This window comes from Ictidomys tridecemlineatus, chromosome 9 (genome assembly GCF_052094955.1).
Source record: "Ictidomys tridecemlineatus isolate mIctTri1 chromosome 9, mIctTri1.hap1, whole genome shotgun sequence".
NCBI classification, from domain to species: Eukaryota; Metazoa; Chordata; class Mammalia; order Rodentia; family Sciuridae; genus Ictidomys; species Ictidomys tridecemlineatus.
Window position 1 is genome coordinate 2,413,965 of NC_135485.1, and position 21,673 is coordinate 2,435,637.

Genomic DNA, 21,673 nt, shown 5'->3' on the forward strand with positions numbered 1-21,673 from the left:
GCTGGGTATGATGACAGCACAAGCTCTAGCTCTGGGACAGGTGTGGGAGTGAGGACTGTGAGTTATAGAGGAAACTTCTGGTTGTCCTTCCACGGCTTACTTCACTCCTGGGCCTTAGAGAGGGCTGGAGGGCAGAGTGTGAGACCGGAGGCAGCCTCTGTGTGGTGCTGGTGGCCCAGGCCTGCTGGGGGCACTCTGTGGGAGGTGCGGAATGAATGTGTCTTAAATTACAATCGTGCTACTACCTGGAGCCAGACCAGAGGGGTCCTAGAGCTCATGAAAGGAGTTGTGTTTCCTGTGTTCTGTGCAGTGCTCTGCGTCATTTAATCAGCCTTAAGCTGGGGGTGGGAAACTTCCTTAATACAAGAAAAGAGGCAGCTGTGTGGCTAGGCTCTGGCCGCCCTGGGTCCTCCACCTGCACCCTGCTCTGCTCATAGAAGACATCCATGTTTGCAGGGAATGTATAAACTAGAGAGGCTCCTGAGCATGTCCAGTTCAGTCATAATAAGCTTGTTCACCTCTTTGTCTACGGACAGAACCCTGGGAGTTTCGCTACAGCATCTTGCTGTAACTTTTACAAGCTTCCTTTTCCAAGCGTGGGAAGCCCCTGGCTGCTCATCCCCCCCCCCCCTCCCTAGGCCATCTCTGGGGAAGTGGTGTCCTGGCTGGTGATTCCCCTGCTGTTGTCCCTGCTCCTTGCCGCAGGCCCTGTGCAGGGATGGGCCCTGTTGCTTGGTGGAGGTGGGCTCTGGCCAGGGAGGACAGAGGGCGATCATGCCTGGGCTTCAGAGCAGTGGTACTCAGCCATATGTTTTACTTCGTCACTTTTAAAAATGCTAATACTTTCCCACCTTCACTTACTTTTCTGATTGTAAGAGTGTAAACAAAGTTGCCTGGTTCAGAGTACCTGTGAATTTCACGAGGACTTATTACCTGCTATCGTTCCAGGTAGGGACACTAAGGCAGAGCAAGAAGTTGATGGAGGTACAGATACTGGGGACACTGCTGGGGCTCAGGCCTGAGTGCTGCAGGCAGCCAGGCCCTTGCCCTCTCTGCCGTGGTGCTCCTCACCCTTCTCCGCCTGCTGGGCTTCAGGCCCTGTCCCAGTGCCACCTCAGCCTGGCTTGCTGCGGCGTCCCAGAGGCCCCCACAGGCATACGTACAGAGGGCTTGCAGAGAGGGCCAGGGGAAGGAAGCGCTGAGATATTTTTACAGTCCTCCTCGGTGGTAGATTGGAGGCTCATGCAGGGGGCCTGGGAACCGCAGTATCATACTGCTTCTGTGGGAAAAATGTGTTCCAAACGCCTGCAGGGGCTGGGAGCAGCCATACAGGGCCTGCTCACATGGCAGGGCAGGGCAGGGTAGGGCAGGGCAGGGCAGGGCAGGGCGCTGCTGCCTCCTCATCGCTGGCTGTGGTGACTAATGGAGTGCCCGCCAGGCCAGCGAGAGGACTCGGGTCTGCCCCCTTGGGCCCTGGCCCTTGTGGTGCTTCCTTTGGCCCTCCCCCAGCTCCACAGCTCCTGTCTAAGGAGGTGAACAAGGCCTTTCCTGTAGTCTTGTCAGCAAAGGGGCCTTCAAGGGCTGTCTCTGGGGCCAGAGACCACCTGGGGAGGCAGGAGAGGAGGGGTCAGAGCAAACTGCTGCAGATTCTGGCTCAGAGAAGGAAGAACCTTCTAGTATTCAAAGCTTCCCAGTGATCTGCCTTGTGGGAAATTATCCAAACAGAAGGTGAGGTCAACCTGGAGGAAGGTCTCAAGTTAAGAACATGTAAAATGTGGGCCGGGTGTGTGGGCCAGCCAGGGGCTGCAGTGGCCTAGCAGCACCAGGCTCTGGGCTGGACTTGGCTCTGCAGGTAAAGAAGAGAGGAAGAGAAATGGGGAAGGAGGTGGAGGGCCGCCCTTTGTTGATGTGAAGAAAAACCTTCCGATTCTCTGATTTGGGGCTTTAGCACACAGTGCTGGATTGCCATGGAGCTCAGGCTGCCCAGAGGGCCGGGGCTCAGTAGATGGAAGTGGCTTTCAGGGGACCATGGCATGTCCATGGGACATCTTTGTCTAAGCCGTGCAGTTGCCTGAGCTTGCCTTCCGCTTTCCCTCCAGGCCTGCGACCCCACAGTCTCCCAGCCCTGGTTCCTGGGTCTGGGCTCCGCCCAGCCACGGTGCTTCAGCCCTTCCACACAGACCTCTGTCTCTGCCTCCTTATCCAGCAGTCCATCCACCGACCTCTGCAGTCTCCCCAGGGCTTTTGCCTTTTCTTGCTGGGGTGCTGCTGCCCCACTTTCCTCTCCAGTGGCCCCTCAGACACCCAAGGTCTTGCCCTTCCCACTGCCCCGCTCTTCCTGTCCCCAGAACCTGCTCCTGCCATCTACCGCTTGCTCTGAGTTGTAGCCCACCCTGCTGTCCTCCCAGCACTATTGGCTGCAGCCCCTTCCATGAGGCAGGTCAAGGCTAGCCATGGTGCCAAGTGCAGGGGCAGCACGAGAGCTGTGCTTGAGGACGACTGTGCTGTGGTCAGCCAGAGCGTCCAGGCACCTCGGGTGGGCGGTAGCCTCAAATGAGCACAGGTGCAGCTCCTCTGGCTGGCTGGAGCCTGGGGTGCTGCCCTGGCCCTCCTGGCCATGGCACCTGTCTTCCTCCAGGTGGCTGCTGTGGCTCAGTTGGCCAGGGACACCAGTCGGTGAAACCTTTGTTTCTACTCTTCCTTGGCTTTCCCTGCTTTTGCTCTTGTCTTCCTGGAAGGTCAGGACAGGCCCTCTTCCTGGCTCCCGGGCAGCTGTGGCTGTGGTGACAGGGCTTGTTTGGTTTGGTTTTGAAATGGAAGCTTAGTGGGAATGGAGAAGTCGATGGTGGGCATGCCGTCCTGTTTTCATCCCACCTGCTCCTAGTGTTCCGGGCGCGGCCAGGGCTCTCCAAACTCCCGAGCAGACCTGATGGGGCTGAGCCGTGGGGGTCAGGGTCTGGGCAGGTGTGGGGATGCACACTCCCCCCAGGCCTGGCACCCCTCCTCCATCCCACAGCACAGCCCGGCTCCGTCCTGGCCCTCCCTGGGGCCGAGGCTGTTTTCTAAGTGCTTTATGTTTCCAGTTTAGCTTTGGCTTTAGAAGTGACTCATTGTGCTAGGAGTTTGAGATTTGGAGGTCTCCCCTTAACTTGTGTTGCTGTACCCAGACAGCCTCCTTGGGGCCCTTGGTTGTCCTTGGAGTGACCTGATCGGCCCTACTCCACACTGGCCTGAGCTCCTTGACTACTGTTCCATGCTGGGCTGTGGACTGAAGATTTGGGCTCCACAGGAAGCCACAGCCCCAGGCTGAGCTCCAGAATCTGCGAGGGGTGCCTTCCTCTGCGCCCCAAGGCTGAGGAAGTCCTCCCAGCAGGTCCCTGCTGCCAGCGGAGCACCCTGGGGTGGCAGGTCCAGCACCTTCAAAGATGGCTGCCTGGTGACGGCTCTTGGTGCTGGAGTGCCTTTGAGGGAATTAAGCTGTGTTCATCTTTGAAACATACAGTAGAGTATTATAGTCACTGATATTTTGGGCAAGTGACTCTACATTCTGGTTAAATCATGAAAGACAAAGGGAGATATAAGAAATTTGAGAGCAGCACCAGGGCTGTGTATATAGCATTACTTAGTGAATTCACATTTTTTTCTCATTAAAAAAACAGAGAGCCTAATTACACACTTTTCAAAAAATGTCTGCTAAATAGCAGAGATGGAATGTGAATTTATAACACATCATGTGGAAGCATTGTTTCAACCCGAGCCCTGTGTGTGGCTCCCTGCATCACGTTCTTCATGGTTGCTTCTGGACTTCTGGACGGCCGACACGCTGTGGCCATCGACAATGTGATGCTGTGTGCTCAAGTCAGATGGGGTTTCTCAGGGAAGCATGGAGGCCTCCTGGCGTCTCATTTCTTTCTAGTTCTGCAAGATTTTGGAGGGTGTTTTTATTAGTATAGTTATATCATGAAAGCATTTTTTTCGGGCAAACAGACTTTTAAGAGTAATAAAGCCAGTGACCATGTGGACGTCTCTCCCTCCCTCCCATATGTAATGTCTGCACATTGGGCAGGATTGCTTCAGAACTTGGTTCTACAGCACTAGAGTGACTGTGGAGTCCCCTCCTGGCTTCATTCCCCATCCTCCCTAGAGACCCCACCTGGATGCAGGTGTGTACCCTCCCTTCTCCAAGGGTTTATTAGTTGAATTCTCTTTCATGAAGCTTAGGCATAAGAAAAGTTGAGTCCTGGTCCAGTGATCCTGGTGTTAGAGGTGGAGAGGGCTTCTGGGGGACCTATCTTGGAGTGGTCAGAGGAGGTGCTCAGGTCCCTGGGCTCGGCCTGGTTCTCTGTGCTTCTAGCTCTGGGCCAGGACAGGAGGCCAGACTCCAGGATACCTGCTGCCCTGCTAGCCTCTGCTGAACTGGGCATCTCTGTCCCCTGCACGTCCATCACTTATCCCAAGAGTTCCTCTGTGTTGGTCAGTCTCCCAGGTGCTGGGGTAAAATGAAGGCACAGGTCCCCGCCTTGCTCTCCACTCCACTAACTCGGGCAATAGGCCTCTGTGTCCAGTGCAGAACCTCCCCCAGGGGGATAGCCCTAGGGTTTTTCTAGTGACAGTCCTCTGGAACTGAGTCTTGGCCGATTTGAATATGTCAAGTGTAGATAACAGCTGGAAAGGAACGTGGATAACAAATGTCTAATTAGAACCCTTAATTTATGTCATTATGCAAATTATACCTCACTTAAATGACACTAATTTAGAAAGGCCTTTCTTCTCCCCTTGTTCATGCTGCTGCCTTGTTCCGACACACCAGATGCATTCTTTTTAGAACTTTTCTTCAAGCAGTGAAAACTTTTTACTGAAGAATAATTTATGTACTGCAAATTGCACGCACCGTCACGAGCACACCTACATTCAGCCCCTAACAAAAGACAGGGGCCCCCGAGACCCCACTCCTTTAGGGGATCACTGACCTGAGTGCTGGCACCAGACCTAGTTTTGCCTATTTTTTTAACTTAAACAACAACAACAACAACAACGATGATGCATTGCATGCTCTGGGGGGTGGCTTCCCTTATTTGGCCCTGGGCTCATGGGCTGTGTGCTCATGTGTCAGAGAAGCTTGGCACCTGTGCCAATGTCCTGTTCAGTGCACCAGTGTTCACTGGGTGCGTGCCTCCTGGTGGCTCTGTGTGGTCAGGCTGCCAGCTGCACAGGTCTTGGTGGTCATCTTTGGCATCTTTGCTGTGGTCAGCTGGGCCACTGAGTGGTGTGGTGCAGCAGGGTGCCGGGAGGGCTCCACCTGAGGCTGGCACTGTCTGTGCCCACTGTGGCTGTTCAGATGTGGTTTAGGTCTGCAGTTCTCTGAGAACTAGTGAATTTCCACATGTCTGGCCATTGACTGTTCCCCATTCAAGGCTTTTGCTGGTTTTCCTGCATAGTGTCTGTCTTAGGGATTCATAGAAAATTGAAAAACATAAATTCTGAAAGTGATTTTTGTGTTGAGTTCACGTAGATAGATAAGCCCTGCATTTGGGTTAAATTCACATTGGGGTGCTGTTCTGTGGCTTACCTTTTATTATCTTAGTGTTCTTTCCATGACCAGAAGTTCCTAAATTATCCACTGATGGTTCTCCCTTTGAGCAGAGCTGTTCGGCCTTTCTACAGCATTCTTTGCCCTTCCCAAGACCACAAAGGTAGAACTACTACTGCTTCCCCGTTCACACATGAGCTCTGGATCCCCTGACGTGGGTTCCTGTGTGTGGTGGGAGGCAGGGGCAGGGTCACGTTTTCATGTGCATCCAGTTTCTCAGCAGCTCCCTTTATTGGAAAGATGGTGGTCCTTCCCCACTGACTTGAAGCTTCACCTTGATCAAGTGATCTGTCTGTGGGTCTGTGTCTGGCCTTCCTGATTCATTTGGTTGGTGTCTCTGTCTATTTTCAGGACTTCTTTCACAATCACTGTCATTCTGGTGCGTCTGGCTACCTAGTGTGGAGCTCTCGAGATTGCTTGGGTCACTCCTGGCCTGTGCATCTCCTTACAGATTGTGGATTCTGTTTTCGAGTCTCTGGCAGCCTCTGAAGTCATCTGCTTCTGTAAGCTGGTTGAGGTATAGCCCTTTTGGAATCTATGTGTGGTGCTTTTACCAGAATTGTCATCACAAGCTGCAGCAGCCACTGGCGTAGTGTGGGAAGCCGTTCTTGCACGTGATTGGGCACCTCCCTGACTGAGTGTGAGGCGGTCCGGTTAAACTGTGTCAGAACTAATCCCCACCCTTTCTAGGTGCGAGAGCCCATCCATGTGGGGGTGTGGCTGACCACTGATCCTGAGACCAGTTACTGACCCTGACCTTGGAATGCTGTCCCCCTCGACCTTCATTGGATGGAATTTTCCCCTGAATTTCTTGTTCCCCATTAAAAGGCCATTCTCTGGCGTGCTCTCTCTCTCTCTCCTGCTAGTCTTGTGTAAACCTTGCTGCCCCACCGGGTGGCTCGAGGCAGGAGCCAGAGGGAGAGCCGTCTCAGACCTGGCCAAAGAAGAAGGTAAATTGAGTTTATGTGTGTTTATTTTGATCTCACTAGTTAACTTCTATGCTTAGAACCTCTAGTATGAAGCTACGTGCTGGTCGCGCGGTTGAGTGTAGGACAAATGGGTTTCTAAAATTGTGTAGTTGGATATCCATAATCTTCATTATGTAGCCACTCACTGTTTTGCCCTCTGCGGATCTTGAGTCCTGTCCCCCAGGAGAAAATACTAAATTTGAGTTGGTTTGTTTGCCTGTTAAACAAACCATCTCTTCAAGATGAACGACCCCTGTAAGCACCTGACCCCAGCATGGACTGAGTGAACTTCAGGCCCGGTGTCACCCCCCAGTAGACTCTGGCTGTGGAGTGAGAGAAGAGCCAGCAGTGGGCCAGACTCTGCAAGGACTTACTTTAAGGGCACTGTCACATCAGGGACAAGTCTATGAGAGGCCACAGAAGACCCCGAGTGACGGAGGCAGAGGGTGGTGGGAGGTGGTGCAGGCTGCAGAGGAGTGAGGGGCACGGTGAGGCCGGCCAGCTCCATGCCAGCCCTAGCCTAGTGTGGAGGTGGGAGGGACAGGAGGGCAGTGGGCAGGAGCCTGGGCGAGAGTGGCTGTGTGTCTGTGCTCAGATGAGCCACTGGAGCCAAGCAGGAGGGGTCCCCAGATGGGCCTCAGGATTTTGGAGATGCTGTGAGAGGGTGGGGGCTGCTGGGTCTCCGTCTTTGCAGAAATGAGAAGGACTAGGATCAGGTGGGGAGAGATGGATGTGGGCAGTCACCAGGATTCTGCTCTGGCTTGTCAGTTTTAGATGTTTGTCACACTGTGTGGTGGCTGGAGACCGGCTGTGATTCTCTGCCTGCAGGTGTAGGTTGAGGGTCATCAGAATATCAGTGATGTGGGATGTACTTGTATGGTGAGAAAAGGTGAATCTGAGACCTGTAATACATCTGGGAAGCCGGTGGTGTGGTTCAGGGTAGAGGGCTTCTCTAGTATGCATAAGGCCCTGGGCTCCATTCCTAGCACGGAGAGAGAGGAGAGAAGTGGGAGAGGCCTGGAAACCAGAAGACAGCTGAGAGGGGCAGGTACGAGCATAAGAAGACTCTGCGTTCGAATCCCAGCTCTGCTGTTTGCTCTTACATGCCTCAATGCCTGCCTCTGGAACACAGGGGCAATAGGAGCCATCCTACCCATCTGTGAGAATTGAAAGCATGAATAGATGCAGGTGCTTGGAAATATGCCTGGTGTGGGACAGCTCTGTAGGCGTGGCTAATAAAGTGTTACTGTGGTTGTTTTAGTGCATTTCCAAAATAATGGATGGGGAAACAATTGCTAGAGAGCATGGGGTGGGGGTGTAGAAGAGATCCTAAGGCAGGGCCTGAGAGGATGACAAGATCAGCAGATGGGAAGAGAGCACAGAGACAGGCGGGTTAGGTTGTCAGAGGAGCTCTGGGTGTAGGGGCGCACGCCTCCGGAGCTGATCCATGAGGATGGCAAGTGATTAGCAAGGCCCTAAGTAACTCAGCAGGACTTGGTCTCAAAATCAAGAGGACTGGGGATGCAGCTCAGTGGTGAATCGCCCTTGGTTCAATCCCTGTTACCAACAAAACAGAACAAAAAAGAGTCTCAGAAATCCAGTCTTACAACAAAGCAACACAAGAAGACTAAAGATATTAAATGAAAGAAGATATAACAGGGAGATATGAAAAAAGAAAACTGGCATTGGAATATTACTGTCAGAATCATTCGGAGTGAATGAACAGTCAGAGAGCCAAGGGCCTGGCACAGGCGGGAGGCAGGAGGGGCTGCCCCAGGGCACACGCAGGGGCTCGGGGTGCAGAGCACAGAGCACCTGAAGGCCAAGGAGCAGACAGGGAACTTCAGTCTCAATGGAGAACATTAAAGACAAGTGGAACACTTGCCAAATTAAAAAAAAATACTTATAAGCAGGCAGATCATTCCTTCTGATAGCAGTGTGATTAAGTAGACACCTGTCCCGCAAAAAGATAACAAAAAATATCCGTACATTTGAAAGTTAAAAACCTATACATCAATAATCCATGGTCAAGGACAAATTAAAATGGAAATTCTAGTGCAATTAGAATTGCTTAGGAATTATAGCACTTCATTTCAGCACCAGTGGAATATAGCCAAAGCGGTTTTCAGAGAAAATTTTGTAGACTTAAATGTATGTATTAGGGGGAAAGCTTGAAAATACAGAAAATAAACATTCAATGTAAGGAGGCAGGAAGCCAGGCACGGTGGCCACACCTAACCCCAGCACCTCAGGAGGCTGAGGCAGGAGGGTCCCAAGGTAAGAGAAACCTTGTCTCAAAATGAAAAGTGGGATACAGCTCAGTGGTAGGGCACTTGCCTAGCATGTACCAGGCCCTGGGTTCCCCAGTCTCCAAAAAGAAGAAAAGAGAGAAAAAAACAGAATAAACACAAAACGAAAGATATGTCGTTGGCAGTTACAAGTAAGAAAATCAGGGAGAAGACAAGGACAGTGCTGACTGTCCTTGGAGGAAAAGTGAAGTGATTAGAAAATTCTGTGAGCTACTTCCTGCTGATGGCCAGAAGGTCGGACGGCTTATAAAAAAGCAGCTCGTCAGCCGGCCCAGGAGGCAGATCTGACGTGGCAGCAGCAGCCAGAGGCCTCCCAAGGCTCTGTGCCCAGGCCAGGCTGGGGACACTTGACACTGCAATAAAAAGCAGTCCCAACCTAGTGCTTCAAACAAAAGTTCACCTCTGACATGCCTAGTGCAGTTTGGTTTTTGGTTCATTCCAGTGTTTCCCCTCCAGGAACCAGGCTGTTGGAGGGGTCTGGGTGGCATACTTGGGCTCTGGGGTGACGTGGCAGAACAAGACAACGGTCCCCAAAGTTGCTGCTCTGCAGGAACACATGCCACCGCATGGTGTGCAGCCTGGCCTCAGAGCCGAGGGCAGGATGAGCCCACCCTGGGGGGCAGCAGGTGCCTTGAGCTTTGCCTTCGGCCTGCAAGGCCAGAAGCTCTGCTCTGTCCAAAGCAGGCTTGGACTGAAGCTTGGTGGTGACCAGTGCAAGAAAAGTAAGTTACTGCCAGTTTCACTTACAAATATGGAAAATTCCTGAATAAAATATGGGCAAATTGAATCCACCAGTGTTTTTAAAAAAGTGCATTCATAGGAACCATGGGTTGTGTGAGGAAGGCAGATTAGGAAATTCTCCATTTTGTCCCCATGAATTCATTCAACAATTATTCCTACTCCATTCTGAAAACTGCTGTGGACACTGGGGTTATGTGGGGAATAAAACAAAGTCCTGCCTTGGGGAAGGCTCTCTGGAGGGTGGAGTGTCACAGGCACAGGAGCAGGTCCTCACGCTGCAAGGGGGTGGTCTAGGTGATTCTCAGAGCCCATGGTCAGGTGTCAGGAGCACTGCTATGAGAGCCAGGAACAAGAGTGTCCCTGTCTCAGCAACCAGCTAGCTCTGCATGGTGGGCCTGGCCAGTACCAAAAGACAGGAACGATATGCGTATGAACTTTAAACTCGGAAGGGAAGAAACTAAATAGTTGTTATTCATCAGCAACATCATCCTCCAGCCACAGGACCTGAGCCGGAAGGGCTCGCAGAGCAGACCTCAGCGGGAGCACGTATGAGTTTCAGTGTAAAAGGACATTTGGAAGAATTAGCACCAAGTTAATAAGCTGGGTTCTCTCTGGGGGTTTTAGGTAATGGTCACGTTGCAGCTTTGATACACATTTATGAAATACTTTCTATCAAAGCTGCAAGACACATGTAGTTTGAAGTCATGTGCCTCTCGGCTTGCAGTGTCTTGCTAACTGGAGTCTAGAACCAATGACCTTATTAGCTGACGTTATTGAGTGCCCTCTGTGTGCCAGGTCTTATAGGAGTCTGTACATCTTGCACACTTGTACACTTGCACACATACACATCTTGTACACTTGCAGCCTGTGAGCACCAGGTAGCTCACTTGCAGCCTAGTGAACAGTGGCCTTCTCACCACGTCCCTCTGAAGTCAGCAAGTTGTTATTACCACTTGGTCCTCACACAGCCCTGCAAGTCAGTGTCCATTATGACCACATACTATAGGAAGGCATGTGGCCAGGGAAACTGGGCAATAGAAGCCAGTGGTTCCAGAGATGAGGCTTACCACTTACTCATCTCTGGCTTCCTAGTGGCACATCCTGCCTCAGGCGCTCACTCTAGAGAGTCCTCACGAGGGGTGCATGGTGTGGGGAGAGAGCAAGCCCTCAGGGATGGCACCTGTCTGGGCCAGCTTCCTACTGGGGAAACATCAGTCTCGGGCAGCAGGACCTCATGGGACCGGCAGGCAGTTAAGAGTTTTGGAACCCCAGATTAGGACAAACGATTTTTAAATTTGATGTTTGGTATTGGGAGCCCTATAAAAGGTACCGACAGCCAAGCACAGTTGTGCAGGCCTGTAATCCCAGCTACTTGGGAGGCTGAGGCAGGAGGGTCTTGAGGTTGACCAGCCTGGGCCACATGGTAAGACCATGTCTCAAAAACAACAATAACAAAAGGCACAAAGATCACATTGTGTTTTGTTTTACACCTAGCATATTAACATACAACCTTTATTATTGAAATTATGTGAAGTTATAACCACCCCAGAAAATCCAGGCCCCAGGAAGGCCATAGCTAACGATGCCACCATTGACTGGTTGTACAAGCACTGTCTGTGCCTCTCATTGTCACCTCTTTCATCTTGGAGGTGTGGCCTCCCTGCAGTCCTTGCCAACCCGCCCTGTGGGGAGCCATGCAGGCGCAGGTCTTGAGGCCGTGGGCTTAGTTACCTGTGCTGCGGCCACCCCTGGCTCTGGGGCAGTGCCGAGACCACTGTCAGTCTTCCTTGTGAGCCAGCATTTGGGTGCCTGTGATTCTGCAGTGGACAGTGTCCCTCCTCGCCCCCCCCCCCCAGCAGGCCGTGTCAGCAGGGCTCAACTCCCGTGGTGGCCGTAGAGAGAGAATGAGAGAAGGATGTCTTCATGAACCTAGCTCACTGTATTCATGGAAATGAAAGAAATGGATTTCATGAGGGACCCACCCAATGAATAATGTAGTTCTTTTCAGTTCAAACCAGCAGACGTGAATCCAGTTGGGTCTTATCTTTGAGAAATGTACCGCATCCTCCGAGTGCATCCAGGGCCCTGTGGTCAGATGCCACCTTCAGTCAGCCGGCCACTCATGATCGCAGATGTTGGCTCCAAGCCTGGGATTCCAAAAATGCAATGTGACAAGTGGTGGGTCCGCTGTCTCATTCCCTGCTTGACACTTCCCACACTGACCCTTTTCGGTTCCCGCTGTGCCCACTCTGGCAGCCTCCGAGCCCACAGCATTGGCCCATCTGCTTGCCATTTCACTCTCCAGAAGGGCTTCGCCGCATTGTCACATGCCGAGAGTTTGTTCTGCTGGGCCCCATGGGACGGTCATAAGTCAGATGATTCTGGTGCAGTCCAGGACAGACCCAGGGTTTAGATTTCTCCTGTTTGGGCCTGTGATGTCTCACAGCATGCTGCTGTGTTTTTTTTTAAGCGTTTTCTGGTCTCATATCCTCCTGCAGGGTTGTGAAGTCTGGCCAGGGTCCGGGGCTGGGTGGGAAGGGCTATGGGGCACTGGGAAGCTCCCAGGGGAGTGGGGAGCTGCCCTGCTCCATTTCGTCACTGTCCCTACCTCAGGCAGTTAAGAGAGTGTCCGAAGCCTCAGCAGCTTCACTGGGAAATGGGCAGTGGGAATGAGTCAGAACGGCAGTTTCTGAACTGTGTTCTGAGGCTTTTCTGTTCAGTTACTCTCTGGGCTCTGTGATTACTGGCAGTTTTGTTCAGGTGATTTGCTGGGTGGCCTTCCTGGGCCTCCCTTGACTGGGGGGTCTTCCTGTCCCCTCCTTCTGCTGGGTGAGCCTGCACCTGTGCCCTCATCAGAATTCCTGAGGCCGTGGGCTTTGGGAGAATGCCTTGCTACATAGACAGGAAAAGCATCCCACAGTCGGTGACTGGGGAGTGCAGAAGGTACTCTTAGCCCCAAAGGGTGATGTTGCAGGAGTATGTAGCAGGATTTGGGTGTGTAGTTGGTGAGCTTGGAGCCCCGGGAAAGCTCAGGGGACTGAGCAGCCAGGACTGCCCTCCCTACACCTCCAGGTTTCCATGTGGAACTTGGGCAAGGTCCAGAATTCCACATCCAAACTGGCCAACAGGAGTGTGAAGGTAGGAAGGTGGAACACATCTGCTGTGGTGTTGCATCCAGACGCTGGTCCAGGGTCCTCCTCTTGTGCTCCAGCCCTGAGTCCCCAAAGTGTTGGTATCTCCCCTGGTGACATGTGATGTAGTGTGAAGGCTCAGGGCTGGGAGGGTCACCTGGGACCTGGGCTCCACCGGGCTCTCCCAGGCAGGGCTGAGTGTCGCCACCTTGGCCATCCTGTTGCAGGTATTCCCAGCCTGCCTCCCTGAGGCCACCAGGCTCCCCCAGCACCAGTGTGGACTTGGCAGTCTTGAGCAGATGGCAGGGCTCTGCAGCTCTGAGAGGTGTGCCTTTAGGCCTGGGCGCTCCATTCCTGATCTGGAGAAGGGTAAGCAGGTGGCCACCCTGGGCAGCGGCTTTGCTCTGGTGGCGTGGCCAGCAGCTCTTGGTCGCTTTCTGTGCTCTCTAGGCTGTGCGAGAGTGCATCACCCAAGGTACAAGGGCCGCTTCCCTGCGGCGTGAAAGGGGCTGAGGTTGGGCCAGTGTGACTCGTGGCTTCCAGCAGGGTTACATAGGGGTAAACATGGAGACATGCATGTGTCTCCTCAGCCTGCCCCTGGGGCCTGGAGCAGTGAAGCCCAGCGGCAGTCTGCCCACGTCTAGTATGTAGAATCAGGACCTGGAGGGAAGACCAGCCTCTGGGCTGGAGAGGGAGAGTGCCGTGGACTCCAGGCTTCTGCTCTGCTGCCCCCACAGAGCACAGCCATGATTCCTAGGCAGGACACAGGGCCGCCTGAGGAGCAAAAGAGAAAGGTATCAGGGAGCGTCAGCCGCGGATGAAGTGAAGTCCGTGGAGTCCATGCTGGTGTAGTGGACTGATAACCAGGACCTTCCTGCTACAGAACCAGGCTAGAACAGAGGAGGAGGAGAATGGTGGGGGACCCTCAGAGAAAGCAGACCATGGACAGGCTGGCGAGCCACAGCTCAGGTTCCCACGGTTGATCCCAGGTTGGGAGCCCTCATCACAGAAACTTGGGACAGAAGGAAGTCTTTCAGATTTCAGAATTTTTTTAATATTAATTTTTACTTGTAGGTGGACACAATATCTTTATTTTATTTTTTAGGTGGTGCTGAGGATTGAACCCAATGCCTCACGCATGCTAGGCAATCGCTCTGCCTCTGAGCCACAGACCACCCCAGCCCCGGATTTCAGATATTTTTAAAGTTTTGGAATATTGCTTGTCCGTAACAAGAGAGCCTGGGGAGGAGCCTAAGTGGGTTAGTGCATCAGCACCTGAGTATGCCCCATCACGGGACGTCAGGTGTGAACTTTTCTGCTTGCGATGCCGTGTCCCTGTTTGGGTTTTTGAATTGTTTCCCATTTCAGATTTGGGAACCAAGGACACTTGACCTGTATTACAAGGGAAAAAATGGGGCACTAACCATGTGCTGGAGCAGTGGCCCCCAGTGTGATAAAGTGACATCAGGCTCCTCCCCAGGAGAGGTGGGGAGAAGGCACAGCTTCGCCTCTGGGTGCTCCTGCAGAGTCACAGGGAAGCACTGGAAGAGCCCAGATCAAGACTGTCTTGAAAGGTCACTGGTTCTCCCTGAGCTCTAGAACACGGAGAAGGGCTGGGAGCACACCCTGGTGAGGCCAGCCGAGCACAGGCGAGCTGTTGCTCCACGCCACCTGGTTTTACCTGACTCTGCTTGCTGCGCCCTCTCAGGTGACTCTGCTTCACTTGTGTGGGCCTTCCAGCCTACAAGACCCCTGGGATCTGTGGCACAGGGTGCAAGGCCCCAGAGCAGCAAGGGGCAGCCCTAAGCGGGGCGGCCTTAGATCCCAGGAGCCATGAGTTATCTCCAGGTGCCTCAACTGTTGCAGGGGATAGACGAGGCAGGACACCAAAGATAGCAGGAAACAGTTTTATTTGGCTGCAGCCAGGTTCGGAGGGCAAAGCTTTCACTGTAATCCATCAATCCTGCTAACCGCGAGTTCAGGCAGTTTCAGAACTTTATACCCAGTGTGTAAGGGGTGGGTGGGGTGGGGTGGCTCAGAAATTCACAGTCTACAGAAGTTCACATAAAGTCCCCCTGAGCCCTCTCACCAAGTCCATCAGCACATGCCTTTGCCCGAGAGTGCCTCATGGTAAGTGCCATCAGACACCGTGGAGGAAAAGCAGCTTTTTCTTTCACTGTTCTGGGCAAGTTAACCCTTCAAGGACAGCACCTGAGAAGGAGGAGAGCTACTTCTCCCCTTTCTTCCCTCCCCTGCCAGCTGTTACCATGGAGCCCAATCAGTAACCTCTTCTCTGTATCTTTGAAATGTAAACATCTCTGTGAAGCCCCAGCCCAAGGCCAGAGGCCTAGTTAAAAAATCTGTTTTTCTTAGCACACTCTGCATTTGTGAACACACTCTACAAACTATTATGCATGTTGTTATTTATGTTAGATAGTCCATAAATGCTTGTGGAAACTAGTAAAGGGCATTCAGCACCTGGAGTGCTGATCTCTTTCAGGCTAGTGGCCAAGGAAGACAGAGCATCAGGAAATAGGGAGTCTGACTACATTGAACTCCTTTGTAGAGATTCTTGTGCTGACAGTCCTGAAATCAATTTTGGGGAAGATTTCTGGAGAAGCTTAATTAAGATTTTCTGTGGAGGTGAGGGTGCCACTACAAAGGTACAGCTGAGCAGTGCGTCCTCTGGAAGGGAGGCTGATGGAGCCGAGCTTCACCGGGAACCTTTGCAGTGTTGTTTCCATAGGAAGTGGTTCAGCAGCTTTTTACCACCACCCAGAGCTGTTTGTGGAGCAGTGTCCAGTGTCCAGTGTCCGCGGAGCACGGCGCTCAGTGTGCAGCTCAGTGACTGGCCCTGGGCCAAATCCAGGTCAGTGCCGCTCTAGAGAGTAAAGGCTGATTGGAGCACAGTCACCCTGTTCTGGAGTGGATGGCAGAGACCTCGGCCCAGAGAATGGGAAATGGCTCTTGCTAGACCCTTCACAGAAGAAAGTCGCCAAGCCCTCACCTGTGGTGTTGCAGGACAAGCCCTGACCTTGGAGACCCCAGAGCTCCTCCCAGGGATTGACTGGGGCCTGGGTGGTGAGGACAGAGGCATCAGAGGCGACCCTGTGCGGCTTGTTCCCTGGGAAGTGCTGGCCCTGCAGACTGTCCTTTGAGAAGCATCTGTCACCTGGCCACTACTTGGCACGTGGTGCTGGGGAAGTGTTCCCTTTGGTGCAGGTGCTTCCTACCTAAGAGGACACATGCTCCTCAGACCAAGAGGGATCAGGGATCATCTTCTCATGGAAAGATGGATTTTGTGATTATTTAATTTAAGATATTTTAATATAATATACATATAGAAATGAGAGTGTGACACCTTGCCGTGGAGAGCTGTAAGTGCTTCTGTTTCCTGCTTTGCTGATGGTTTTGTAGAGAACAAATTACTGAAGGGGGCTCCCTCCTTGGTGTGTGGGCCGACGGCATGGTCACTGTCCCTGTGCTCCACCATCCTAAATAATTCAGGCTGGGCTGGCAGCGCCTGAGGTCTGGAGTGAATTATGCATGCAGGTTTCTGAGGCTTTGTGTGGTGGCTCGGCCTCCTCTCAGGAGCCCTGAAGGGCCAGGGCTGCCTTTGTCAAGCTGGCTGCCTGGAGCCCTGGAGAAGCTGCAGTCACCTGCCCACCCCGGAAGCTGAGCTAAGGAGCAATGTCCCCTCGGGGGTCTCGAGCTTTGCCCTGGGCTGCGGGGGCTGTGCCTGCCGTCCCTGGCATGGACTCTGAGGGGTGGTTTGCAGTGAGTGGCTGGAAGTATTTGGTTAAGTGGCATCACAGTGGCTCTTATCAGCTCTACCCAGGTAAAACCCCTTGTCGGTCTGTCACCTTGTCGTGGTTGTCAGGGCAGGCTGGTCTGCAGCTTCCAAGAGCATTAGCTGGGGCGGGGCCTGCAGGTGCACCTGTGTGGTGATGGGCTTGGAGCTGAGGTTCGAGCATTCCTGGTGTTCAGGTTGGGGTGAGGGTGACACCCTGGGGAGATGGTGATGGGCTGAAGCACGAGTTGCACATTAACTGTAAATTGAATCAGACTTGCAACATGTAGCCTGCATGTCTACCCCAGTGTGATAGCTTTTCTGGTTTCTATAGATGTGAAGCAGGCTGTAAGACTTTCTTCTCAGGACAGCATTTCTTTTCTAGACTGTCAATCGAAAGCAATGCCCATGGGGCTGGGGATGTGGCTCAAGCGGTAGCGCGCTCGCCTGGCATGTGTGCGGCCCGGGTTCGATCCTTAGCACCACATACCAACAAAGATGTTGTGTCAGCCGAAAACTAAAAAATAAATATTAAAAATTCTCTCTCTCTCTCTCTCTCTCTCTCTCTCTCTCTCTCTCTCTCTCTCTCTCTCTCCTCTCTCATTCTCTCAAAAAAAAAAAAAAAAAAGTAAGAAAGCAATGCCTACAGTGAGAGCGGACACAGAGCCTGACGGGCACTGCACGTTCTGGGCACAGGCCTGCTCTCCCTGCCTTGGGAAGCAAATGCCTGCTTCCACCCCAGGCTTGAGCCACCCTGCAGTCCCAGCGGGTGCTGCCAGACGTGGTGCGTGAGCCCCTGGTCTTGAGTGAGGGTGGGAAGCCTGGTGTTTCCTTGTGCCCGACTGCTGCTTGGTGCCCCAGACGGGACCTTGCATACAGGTGCACTCCCTTCCGCGGGGCGAGGACAGTTGTGGACTGAAGTTCACAGCTGAAGTGGGCGTTGGCCGGGAGGCAGCTTGGTGTTGTGGGCTGAGCCACGTGGAGAGAAGCTGGGAACTGTGCTTTCACCACCGGCTCTTCTGAACTCTTCTGTATGCACAGGTACCCATTTTGTCCAAATAGAATAAAAAATTTCAGGATGAGCTCTTATGACTAAAGGAATTCTGCAGGAATTTATTTATTTATTTATTTATTTTTTACAAAGACATTATTCTCTTCAACTGATAATACAGAAAGACAAGACAGTTTTCTTTTTTTTTTTTAAGAGAGAGAATTTTTTAATATTTATTTTTTAGTTTTCGGCAGACACAACATCTTTGTTTGTATGTGGTGCTGAGGATCGAACCCCGGGCTGCATACATGCCAGGCGAGCGTGCTACCACTTGAGCCACATCCCCAGTCCCCTGCAGGAATTTATTATGGGGGGAACTAACTGCCTTTGACTTCCCACTGAAGCCTGTGGGATCCTGGAGATGCGGCCATCGGCTCGAGGTGGCCAAGCTGTTGCCCTAGCTCTCTTCTTACCATCTCCCACAGGCTGCGGTGCTGGACTTGAGGCCCATGCCCTGTCGCAGTGTCACATCAGGGGGATTTATAGGAGTAGTTTCTTGGTGACCGCGCAGGAAGGTTGGGCTCAAGGCCTGCTTGGGCGGCTGCTCTCACCTCCAATAGCACTGGGGACTGCGGGCACCTGCACCTGCACCAGCACCACAGCCCTCACCACAGCAGACAGTGGTCCTGTTTGTGGCAACTAGGTAACTACTTGCTAGGTAGGTGCCCAGCCTCCTGTGTGTGTCTGCACCCTTGGGTGCTGGCCTGCACCCTTGCACCATGTCCAACCTGGGAGACCCCAAGGGCAAGGATGGATGCACTCAAGAATCTGTGCAGATTCCACACTATGGGGTTACTTGGTGAATGTGATCCCAGAACACCCGGGGATTAGTGGTTTGCTTTTTCCAAAATGTTAGTTTCTTACTCAGTTAAGCTTGCAAAGTGTCAGTATTTATTTGAGTCATAGAAAGTTATTAGAGTTTGCCAAATCTCATGAAAATGAGGTGAGTTAAGATAGGGGTTCCCTTTGACCTCAGTATTGAGCCAGTCTGTGTTCATTGATTCCCAAACAGAACACATCCTGCAGTCTGCACGGAGCCACGGCCAGCACACCCGAGGTGGCTGGGCTTGTGTCAAGGGGTGTGGACAGGAGCCCAGATAGAAGAGGGAGTGGTGGGTGCTGAGCTGCTGGCAGGCAGTATTGGGGACTAGCTGGGAAGGGCCAAGGTTCTGTTGTGGAGGCTCTAGTGCCCTCTAGTAGCTGTGCCCATGAGCAGGGAGGTGGGTGCTTTTCAACAAGACACGTTGCTGGAATCGAAACGACTTTCGTTTGAGGAATGAAAGCTCCATTTGCCTTTGTAGGGTTTAGCTGGGCCTTCTGCAGCCCAGTGGGCCAGCCCTCACCCATCTTCCCCTGCTTCCTGTGCAGGCCCCCAGGACCTCAGCTGGGCCTGTGCCTTGGCAGCCTCGAGCTCACCCTCCACAGGAGCTAGAGGGGCCTGTGATGAACACCAGCACTCCCTTGTTTAGGGTGACACCCCACTGCCAAGGTGCCTGGTGTCCCCACCCCTGCCTCCTGGTGCATTGGCCCCTGAAGCCTGGTTGAAACCCTAGCCATGTACCACTTTCTCCTGTCACAGGGCCTTTGCGTGAGTGCACCTGGAATAGGAGGCTCTTGCTGGCTCCCCAAGGTTCCCTTCTGCCCCTCCTCAGTTCTCAGTGCAACCTTTATGGCCTAAGAGAAGCAGCTGGAGGGAAAGTGTTGGGGCACTCACACTGTGCAGAGTGCTTTAAACAGTGTTGCATTTTGTAAGGGTCACCGCATTTGTCAGCACAAAACACTGAAAGGTAGGTGATGCCCTCACCCCCGTTCTGTGTGGGGACCTGAGCTGCCGCAGGCCGTATGCCAGCAGTATGTGAGTTCTGGTCCGACTTTGCTTTTGGGGTTCTGGACACACCTCTTCCTGGGTTGGTGCTCATGAAGCCCAACAGAGACTGGACCCCTCATCCTTTGTGTGGTTTTCACAGATTTTATATTTTTATAAAAAGTAGTGTGTGCCCACAGGTCAGGATTTCAACAGCAGTGTTCTCATGGTGGGTGCTTCTGTGCGGTGCCGGCATTGGTTTTGTCCCTGGGTGTGGTATCCAGGCTGCCCTGGCTGTTCATGCCCTTGGATGCCTAGCAAGTACCTCTGGCTTACATGCCAGCTGGGGTGTGGGGACATGCTTCTGTGGGGCTTGGATCAGTGGCCCTGGGTGTCAGCTCATGCTCCCCAGCATGCAGGCCGGGCCTCTGTGCACAGCCTGGCTGAGCCTGCTCTTGCCAGTTGGGTCTGTAATGGAATCCACCTTAACGTACCATGGTGAGGTCCAACCTGTGTCATGCATCCAGGAGCCTTTACCTGCTGTGTGGCTGGCTGCTCCCCTGTCTCTGCAGCTTCACACCCATCCTTGGTCCGAGCTGTGGCATTTCCATGTGCAGATTCAGATGCCGGCACTAGCACCTGGCTCGGGTCTTGTCTGAACAGACACTGTGCCTTCCCCCCAGCGCTCTTCCCAGCCGGTATTTCACACCGTCTCCAGATTCTCCCCCTCTCTGACTCTCTCCTTCACGTCTAAGATGTTGGGCCACTTGGGTTGGCTTCAGTGCCTTGGAAGGACGGAATATAGCTTGAGTTCCTCAGATATGGCCTGTTCCCCACCCCTGCCCCCAAACATGGCCCTCCCACAGGTACTGTGTAGTAGTGGCACATGGTGGTGGCAGGTCGAGCCGGCCTGCCACATGGCCTGCTTGCTTTGTGCCTCCATCTTCCCATGTCTAGTCTTCCTCAGGGGCGGGCACATGTGGCCTATCCTGTTCTGATACCGCATGTGCATTTGCTAGACAGGGGTCCAATGTAGAGGGCTAGCCCCTGCCAGGATCCCAGCCCCAGAGAAGGGTGGGGGTGTGCGAGTGAGTCTGAATTCATGTGTGTGCTGTGCCCGTGTGAACTGCAGACCCTTCTGTGTCGGGAAGTCTGGAGTGTTGGGACCTTTCAAGCAAGGCAGAGAGGCCAGCATAGTAATAGCCCTGCAGTGCCCTTGGCTCCCAGCAGTGCTGGCTGAACTGACGGCACCACCCTGCCACAAAAGTGTCCCTTGTGGTGAGCCCTGTGTCTTCCAGATGAGCCGCCCACAGCTTGTGTGCCACGTCCTGGCCACAGGCTTTCCTTCCTGTCCTTAGGCACTCTGGTGGCTAATGCTACATGGATATTTATCTCCAAAATAGCATGGATGACATGGTGGTTAAAACATGAAATTGTGTGAGTTCTGGTCCTATTATATAAATTCTTTTGAGCCTTTTCTGTAGCAGTGTGAATTACGTGACTCCTCTTTGACTTCTTTTTTCTCATCTCACTGTTGGTTGAGCTCTGAGCATCTTCTGCCAGGCGTGGCCTGCGCTGCTGCACTCACTGCTCTGCAGACTCAGCTCTGGGGCTGGAGGTCAGACCCCTGGCTCTGCTCCTCACCAGAGGGTGTTTCTCTGAACTTTCCTCTCCACAGCAGGGCCTCCCTCAGGCCCTCCAGGCCCTGGGCTGAGTGCCCAGCGGGGTGGCAGGGGTGGCAGGCATGGCTGACGCCCTCCACTGTCTACAGATGGGCCATGCAGAGAGGCTGGGCCTCACCACTGCCCTTGCTTCCCAGATCTCCCACCTCTCCTCCCACCTCTGGACGGTCCTTTCTGGTAAGAGTTACCAGTTCAGTGTTTGACTTGGAGCTCAAGTCCATTACTACTCCCTGGGAATTCCTGTGGTGGCTTTGATTGCGTGGCCGGCCAGCCCGGATGGCCTACCTTGCACGGAAGGTCGAGGCCGTTGTCGTTCAGAACAGATGAAGAGCCACACGTGAAATGATGATATTTCGTTAGACTGTGAGAACGCTGTGCAAGGTGCCTGTGTTAGTGGGCCTCTGCCAAACGTGCCTGGGCTCACCTGACAGGACGGCGCCTTGTGGAATGCACCCTGCCTGTGCAGAGGGCACTTTCTCTGGCAGTGTGTGAGGTCCCTGGAGCTACCGCGCACACAGGCCCACGTCCCTCCTCTTGAGCTTAGGTTGCGCACTCGGGGAGAGGACGTTGCCACACTGCTCCATCAGGTGGACAAGGGGATGGACAA

At 53.1% G+C, this 21,673-nt stretch overlaps 1 protein-coding gene across 6 annotated transcripts in view; it reads left to right on the top strand.

Annotated features, from left to right (window-relative positions):
* Window positions 1–21,673, top strand: part of Rgs12 (regulator of G protein signaling 12) — a 108,320-nt gene that overhangs the window by 65,345 nt on the left and 21,302 nt on the right. The gene's annotated exons all lie outside the window — the stretch shown is intronic.